At 40.3% G+C, this 8,928-nt stretch overlaps 1 long non-coding RNA gene across 1 annotated transcript; it reads right to left on the reverse strand.

Moving 5' to 3' along the window:
• Positions 1-263: 263 nt before the first annotated feature.
• On the reverse strand, positions 264-922 carry LOC130301824 (uncharacterized). The gene is made up of 3 exons (XR_008852177.1): positions 788-922; positions 497-589; positions 264-397 (listed from the first exon to the last, which is right to left on the reverse strand). It is a non-coding gene; the product is annotated as an uncharacterized LOC130301824 (long non-coding RNA).
• Between the last annotated feature and the right edge of the window lie 8,006 nt (positions 923-8,928).

The following is an 8,928-nucleotide window of genomic DNA, read 5'->3' on the forward strand; positions in this document are numbered from 1 at the left end:
GGCCGGGTTTTGCAGCTGTAGTGACGGAACATGTGACGGAAGTTTGTAAACAGAAAAATTCATAGTGTGAAAGGAGCCTTAAATCCATAAGCTTTCATATTAATGTGTTTGTTTGTATGTTATCTTATAATAAAAAGTACTAAATATTTTTTGTTTGGCAAATCATTGTAAACAAAATAAAAAAATATAGCAAGGCAAATTTATATAAAGTAAAAAAATATCAGTATATTGTGATCATATTAAGGTAAAAAATTCTTCTTACATTCCTGATTGATATCTTTAATTTTCTTTAGGGGTCTTTCCTTTCTCATACATTATTGTGACACATCTAGTCTGAAGCAGTGAAAAATGCTTACTGACACACTGCCTGCCAGTCACTGATAGAATGATGTACAACCTAGAGTAAAGAAATAAAGAAAACCTCCTGAGATCTTCTCTATATTTGGATAGAAGCTTTCACACTGGGTGAAGAATTCTTTCAAACTGCGATACACACCTCTGTTTCTAGTTTCTACAGGCTTTGAACGTAACAGCTATTGTTTCGAGTACACAAGCTAGTGTGAATGATGGCTGCCTTTGATTTTATAGCCTAAAATTGTAAATAAAAACAGAAGAGCCCACAATAAAGCGTAAGAATACACCATTGTTTGTCTGAAGAAAAATTAATCATAGATGCTCACAGTTTTAATTTAAAATCCCCAAGAGAAATTCCAGGCCAGCTAAATATTTCACCTTAGATTTTACTGTTTTCTACTGAAAATATAATCTAAAGAAATTATTCTGTTACCTCAGAAATAATCCAGTCTTCCTGACAGCTCATTCGTGTTTGCCAGCTGGAAGTGCACCAGTATCTGAGTTATTAACACATTTACACAAAATCAGGTACATGTACGTGGTGATTAGGGATGACTTCCCACATTATCAGGTACATGTACCTGATCAGAATAAACTGTCACAGCGCCACCTGGCGCGGTGACAGTTTATTGAGCTCGGCTGTGCTGCACAGCCGAGCCTCCCTGAAGCCGGCCAGGGACCAGTTGCAGTGGTCCACAGCCGGCGATTACTCCTATTGGTCCGTCAGTACAGACAGGGATCTGGCAGGGGTCTCCTCCTTCCCCGTCTCCTCCGTCGCTTCACACAGTGAAGCGATTGGTGGTGAGGGGAGCCCCGTGTCTATTAGGGCAACAGAGGGAGGAAGCTCCCTCTGTCACCAATCGGTGCTCTACAAAGTGAAAGCAGAGTGCCAATATTTGCCATGGCAACCGGAGGACTGACTGTGGCAACCGGAGGACTGACTGTGGCCTCCGTTGTCATGGCAACAGATCAGTCTTTACCTAAGGTAGTGACTGATCTATCCTATGCCTGTCAGTACTGGCAGAGATAGGCATAATTCAGTGGACTACAGGTGTGTACTCTTTTTAATCACATTGTCCTACTAAATAAAGAATGTATGTAAATGTTACCAACCCCCCAAATAGGCAAAATTGCTTTTTTCTTTTCAATTTTCCCCACAAATATTTTTTTTTATTATTAAAAAGTACAATTGGTTGTGCAAAAACCAAGCCCTAATATGGTTCTGTAGATGAAAAAATAAAAGAGTTGTGTCTCTTAACAGGGGAGCAGGAAAAACGAAAAAATGCTAACATTTTAATGAAATGGTCAAAATGGTCTGGGTCTTTAACCCCTTAAGGACGCAGGACGTAAATGTACGTCCGGGTGCGGTGGTACTTAACGCACCAGGACGTACATTTAGCGATGCCCGTGTCATGCGCGGCTGATCCCGGCTGCTGATCGCAGCCAGGGACCCGCCGGCAATGGCCGATGCCCGCGATCTCATGGGCGTCCGCATTAACCCCTCAGGTGCCGGGATCAATACAGATCCCGGCATCTGCGGCAGTGCGCAATTTGAATGAATGATCGGATCGCCCGCAGCGCTGCTGCGGGGATCCGATCATTCATGACGCCGCACGGAGGTCCCCTCTCCTTCCTCCGTGCGGCTCCCGGCGTCTCCTGCTCTGGTCTGTGATCGAGCAGACCAGAGCAGAAGATGACCGATAATACTGATCTGTTCTATGTCCTATACATAGAACAGATCAGTATTAGCAATCATGGTATTGGAGACTATTCAAGTGTAATAAAAAATGTAAAAAAAATGTAAAAGTAAAAGTAAAAAAAAAGTAAAAGTAATAAAAAAGTTAAACGTCCGTTTTTTCCTATTTTACCCCCAAACAGCGTAATTTTTTTTTTCCATAGACATATTTGGTATCGCCGCGTGCGTAAATGTCCGAACTATTAAAATAAAATGTTAAAAATAAAATTTAAAAAAAAATTATAAAAAATGTATTAAAAGTTTTTTATATGCAAATGTGGTATCAAAAAAAAGTACAGATCATGGCGCAAAAAATGAGCCCCCATACCGCCGCTTATACGGAAAAATTAAAAAGTTATAGGTCATCAAAATAAAGGGATTATAAACGTACTAATTTGGTTAAAAAGTTTGTGATTTTTTTTAAGCGCAACAATAATATAAAAGTACGTAATAATTGGTATCATTTTAATTGTATTGACCCTCAGAATAAAGAACACACGTCATTTTTACCATAAATTGTACGGCGTGAAAACTAAACCTTCCAAAATTAGCAAAATTGCGTTTTTCGTTTTAATTTCCCCACAAAAATAGAGTTTTTTGGTTGCGCCATACATTTTATGATATAATGAGTTATGTCATTACAAAGGACAACTGGTCGCGCAAAAAACAAGCCCTCATACTAGTCTGTGGATGAAAATATAAAAGAGTTATGATTTTTAGAAGGCGAGGAGGAAAAAATGAAAACGTAAAAATTAAATTGTCTGAGTCCTTGAGGCCAAAATGGGCTGAGTCCTTAAGGGGTTAAAGGGAACCAATGATCAGATTTTACCCTATATAACACTTGGCAAAGCCTTACATAGGGTAAAATATTTATCCTCACCATCCTCGAGGTCATTCCTGCCCCCCCCCCCCAGGGATGGTGAGGACATGAAGTTATAAACTAGTCCCCGCCACACCCATAAGTAGTCCCCTGGACGGGAAGCTCCTCTCACCTAGTCCCGTGGCAGCGACGCCCCCTCAGCTTGATTGACGGGTCGCGCCATCGCTCTGCTCACTGAACAGATGTATCAGTGGTTGAAGGACCATATATTTCCTCTTTTTGGCCATGTTCACTGAACAGATGGAGCAGAGCGATGACGCGGCTCGTCAATCAAGCCAAGGGGGCGTCGCTACTGGCAGAAGGCACAGGATTAGATGAGAGGAGCTCCCCACCCAGGGGACTACTTACGGGCATGGCGGGGACTAGTTTATAACTTCATATCCTCACCATCCCTGGGGGCAGGAATGTCCCCCGTGGATGGTGAGGATAAAGATTTTACCCTATATAATGCTTTGCCCTTTAAGGAGTTAATAGACACTTTAAGGGGAACTACGGTGCTTAACAACTTATCCCCTATCCTGAGGGCGGTCTGGAAATGATGGGGGTTTTAGTTTAGCAACAGCTGGAAGATCTCTGTTTGGAAATACACTGCTTTATGGGCACTCTCCCTAGTGGAGAGCACCCTAAATGTACTAACCCATTTTTTTGTGCTTTTGTTTCTTTTCATTTGAAGTATGTGTATGCAGAGGACTACTTCAAATTCAGTGGGTTACATCAATAACCAGCAGGTTTTTATTTTCTATTTCAATAAAATTGTAATGAGGGCTTGTGGGGAAGTCTTTTTTGTAATAAAATTTTTTTAACGTGTTGTATTTTTTTTAAAGTTACTTTACAGGCTTAATAGCGGACCCCAACAGGAACAAAAGTGAACCTCTGGCTCCCAGCAGGTAAAATTCAAGGCTTTATCCAGACATTGTTAATATCCAAGTGTAACAAAGGCAAAATAAAAAAAAAACACAAACAAAACGCACCAACGCGTCTTAGTCATGGCCTAGTATAGCAGAACCTGTCTTATAGAAGTCAATGCAGAGAAAGTGCAGAGCTTTCTGCCAAATGGGAAGCTGAGCACAATGGGATCGCAGCTAGTCTCAGGAGTGAGACCCTGTGCGATTACAGCAACATTTTTTAAATTGCGCTGCACAGCAGCCCAACTTAACTCTTTAATTGCCACAAACCGAACACTTTCCAAAGGTTCAGCAAGCCCGGGGAGCTGAACATTCGAAAAGCTCACTCATCTCTATTATACACCATATAATGCCACCACAAATAGTGTGTGACATAATTTACTTACAATTCGATGTTTTCAAATCTACATTATTTTAAGATGTCATTCACATCTGCATTTCACAATGCACACAAAAATGAAGCATGGCATTTGATATACAGGATGAACTGGCCCTAGATACACCCTAACCTCACCATGCCTATCAACGATAACCTTCATCTTTACACTAGAATTTTTCTTTCCCAAGGCTATTATAATACAACAAAAACTATCACAAAAAATGGAAAACAACTAAAACCAACACATTTTCTTCCCACAAAATGATTTGTATGTCTCAGAAGTATACCTTTTGAGATGAGAGAGGATGGGGGCCAAGCGATGTAAAATAGCTGCATGGAGTTTCAGGGTGGGGAACATGTACTACCTTTTCTGCTCCATGAACAACCGCTTCAAATATAAGATATAAGATACGTGTGTCCTATCACTTCATCATAAATCACTAGAAACAAAGGATCTATTGTTTCCTTTTTTATTCTTTACCGAAAATCACTCATCGATTTTTTCACCACTTTGACTGATGTACACAAAAAGATGAGGGAGCTCAAACAAAACATTTCAATGGTAACCCTTTCCTGTGCGGGTTAACAATACTACACCTCTAATAACTTGCAACAGAGGGCTTGGTGCTTGTTTGTTTTTATCTATGTCCTTTATATGATCTTTGGTTGATGCCTCACATACTTTTTTGCTAACATTCTAGGGGCCTGTAAAGAGGGGATCTCTGCTTAGGTGTTCACCAGGTATCTGAGTGTTTGGCTCAGAATTTGTGCTAGGGTCCTATCCTAAAGGAGGCCACCTCCCCGTGGTGGATGGGGGACATGTTTTGATCAAAAAGTGCACTAAGAGCCTCAATTTTTGGGCCAATGTGTGCTGCTGCAATCCTCTTTTTTGTATACTCTGTATCTGCCACAGCAGTGTGCACCCGTGTATTAGGTTGTTGGGCTGGCTATTTTTCTTTTTGCTTGTATTTACTACACAGGGGGAATGGCACCCTCTTTAGCTGTGCACCCCTCCCCCTTTCTCACAGGTGGTGTTTTAAATTGTATATGGATCCAGCATGTCACCCAGTCAGAGGCTATATGCCCAGCAAAGGTGAGTTGGTATCTGAGTGTTAGGCTCAGAATTTGTGCTAGGGTCCCATCCTAAATGAGGCCACCTCCCCGTGGTGGATGGGGGACACATTTTGATCAAAAAGTGCGCTCAGAGCCTAAATTTTTTGACCAATGTTTGCTGCTGCAATCCTCTTTTTTTTATGATATATATATATAGAGTGTGTTGCAAAAGTATTCACCCCCTTGACTTTTTTTTTGTATTTTGGTGCCTCACAACCTGAAATTAACATGGATTGTTTGAGGATTTTGATCATTTAATTTACAGAACATACCTGGCAGTTCAGTTTATTTGTTTTTCAAGGCAGTGTTGATTGACATGAAAGCCATTATGTACCCTAAACCCACCCCTAATATCTCTAAAGGAGAAGAACGTGCCCTTGACTGGCTATCTACACATGATAAATTATTGGTGGTCTCAAAAGCCAATAAGGAAGGGGGGTTGTCATGTGGTATAAGAAAGATTCCAATTCTGAAGCCGAGAACCAACTAGGGAATGTAATGGTCTATGAGAAATTATCTGTAAATCCCACCACTAAAATAAAAGAAAAATTACGCTCTCTTTTGCGTAAATATACAGACAAGGGAACAGCCTCTGAATAAATTGCACTAAGACTAATTCCTAATTGCCTGATCCACACTGGTATATTCTCCCGAAGGTGCATAAGTCACTGAGCCCCCCCCCCCCCCCCAGTCACCCTATTGTCGTTGTGGTTGGCTCAGCGACAGCAGAACTTTTTAGCTATCCTCAATGACTGTTGTCCCCTCTACTTAACAAAATTCCCACATATTTGAGACATATCTTATTCAGGTTCTTGAAGGGTTTTCGTGGCAGGAAAACTTCCTATTGACGTGGAGAGCCTGTATACCCGCATCCCACATGATTCGGGTATACAGACTTTCCAGGAAGTGTTACAGAGCTCAGACAAATCCTCTGATTTTATTGACTTTGTTGGTGAAGTGTTACCATAAATTTTATCTAATAACTAATAATACTTTCACATATGATGGAGATTGATACAGACAAAAGCATGGCACGGCGATGGCCATGCCCATCTCGTGCACATACATCAATGTGTTTATCTCTTTATTTAAGAGAGATTATATTTTTTTGTCCTCAAATCGCCATATTAAGCACATAAAATTATTTCTGAGATTCGTGGATGACCTCTTCCTAATTTGGGATGGAACGCTACAAGAATTTCTTAATTTTGTTTCTGAACTAAACCTCACCAACAGGGTCAATATGACCTTCACATCTCAGTTTGGAGATCAATCTCTGGAATTTTTAGATGTTAAGGTGTATGTAGAGGAGGGGAATGTATTGACATATGGATATAGGAAGCCCATTTCTAAGAATGCCTTGCTGCATTTCGATAGTTCGCATCCCCACTACATCAAACACAGTATTCCATACAGCCAGTTTATCCAGCTTAAACAATTAAATAAAGATAACAATTCTTTTTTGTCCCAAGCTTATGATTTAAAAACTAGACTGACTGATAGGGGGAACCCTGAGATTGTAATTGATCAAGCTTTTGATAAGGTGATACTCTTCTGTCAAAAAAGAAATATAGAAAGGGAACAAATGCTCTATCCAAAAACGATCCGAAAATCGTATTCACATTTGCCAATTCCCCAATGAATCGCACCAACAATGGTATACTCCGCAAAAATTGTTATATGATCCAACGTGATCAAGAATTGTCTGGAGTGGACGTTTCTCGCCCCCTCATTACATTTAGGGGGAGTAGGACCATTGGCAGTATCCTAAAAGCAAGCCAACGAAAGGATGCTGAAAATAAAAATTCAAACTAGTTGAAACAAGTGGTTCCCATAGAAAACATGCAATGTAGGGATTGTTCTGTATTTAGTAAGAATCTAGCCTTGAATACTTTCTCACTTGGTGTTTGCAAAATTAATGTGCGACAGTTAATTACATGCAAAACCACCTTTGTAGTGTACTGTTTAATTTGCCCTTGCGGGTTTTATTATATAGGGAGAAAAAGAAAGCTTTACTTATTTATAAAAGAAGATTTAAGATCCGTCAAAACAAGAATAGGAGCTCCAAGATTTATTACACAAGAGGTTCCTGCAGGCGATGTAAGTAATTTGAGGTTCGCTGGCATTGAAAGAGTGAAGTATCCAGAAAGAGGTGGAAATAGGTTGGATCTTCTCGGATTCACAGAAGTGCGGTGGATTATACGAGCTGATGCGCTTGGTGCATTAGGGCTGAACAATCTTAATGAATTAGGTTCATTTTTGTAGCTCACATGATTTGTTGTTGTTTTTACTATGTTTTAAGTATTGTCACTATATGTTTTATATGTTTTGATACATATTGTGTATATTTATATGTTTCACATGAAGTGGGTGTGCACTGCTTAAATAGGAGAACGAGTAACAGGAAGCTGCACCCAGGGGCCTGATGAAACACCAAATGGCGTGAAACAGTGGCTTTCGTCCGGGTGCATGTTCCTGCCATCAAGCTCTGCTCGTGTTTTGGGGAGATGTCCTTTCTATGTTCTGACTGAACTTGAATTAAATTGATGCTGCAGGAACTCCAGGTGTGTGCTCCGTTTTCTTCTTTCGTTTGCTGTCATATTATATGCACCTATCCACGTGTAGCACTCCCGAATATTCCTGGTCTGCTAAGGACTTATACCCCAGCATAGAACTTGGAATACAGCTCCATTTATTGGAATCCACGCTGGTAGTGCCTGGTTTTTCTTGTTTGTTGGTATTTAATTTACAGAACATACCCACAACTTTGAAGATGTTTTTTATTTATTTATTTATTTATTGTGAAGCAAACAACAAATAGTACAAAATAACAGAAAAGTAAATTTTCATAACTATTTCATAACTATTCACCCTGTAAAGACATTACTTTGTAGAGCCACCTTTTGCGGCAATCACAGCTCCCATGAGCTTGCCACATCTTACCAACGGGATTTTTGCCCATACCAGCTTGCAAAACTGCTCCAGCTTCTTCAAGTTGTATGGTTTGGGCTTGTGAACAGCAATCTTTAAGTCTGACCACAGATTTTCCATTGGATTGAGATCTGGGCTTTGACTAGGCCATTCCAACACATTAACATGTTTCCCCTTAAACCACTCAATTGTTGCTTTAGCAGTGTGTTTGTGGTCATTTTCCTGCTGGAACGTGAACCTCAATCCTAGCCTCAAATCATACACAGAGTGGTACAAGTTTTTCTCAAGAATATCCCTGTAATTACCACCATCCATCTTTTCCTCAACTCTGACTAGTTTCCTAGTCCCGGCTGCTGAAAAACATCCCCACAGCATGATGCTACCACCACCATGTTTCACTGTGGTTCTTTGGTGTTCTTTGCACCAGACATTTTCTTTGATGGACAAAATGTTTAATCTAAGTCTCACCAGACCAGAGCACCTTCCTCCATACATTTTGTGAGTCTACCACTTTTCGCAAACTCACAATGTGCCTTTTTGTTTTTAGATAGAATAATGGCTTTCTTCTGGCCACTCTGCCATAAAACCCAACTCTATGGAGTGTATGGCATATTGTCATCCTATGTACAGA

Source organism: Hyla sarda, chromosome 1, assembly GCF_029499605.1.
Source record: "Hyla sarda isolate aHylSar1 chromosome 1, aHylSar1.hap1, whole genome shotgun sequence".
In the NCBI taxonomy this organism is placed as follows: domain Eukaryota; kingdom Metazoa; phylum Chordata; class Amphibia; order Anura; family Hylidae; genus Hyla; species Hyla sarda.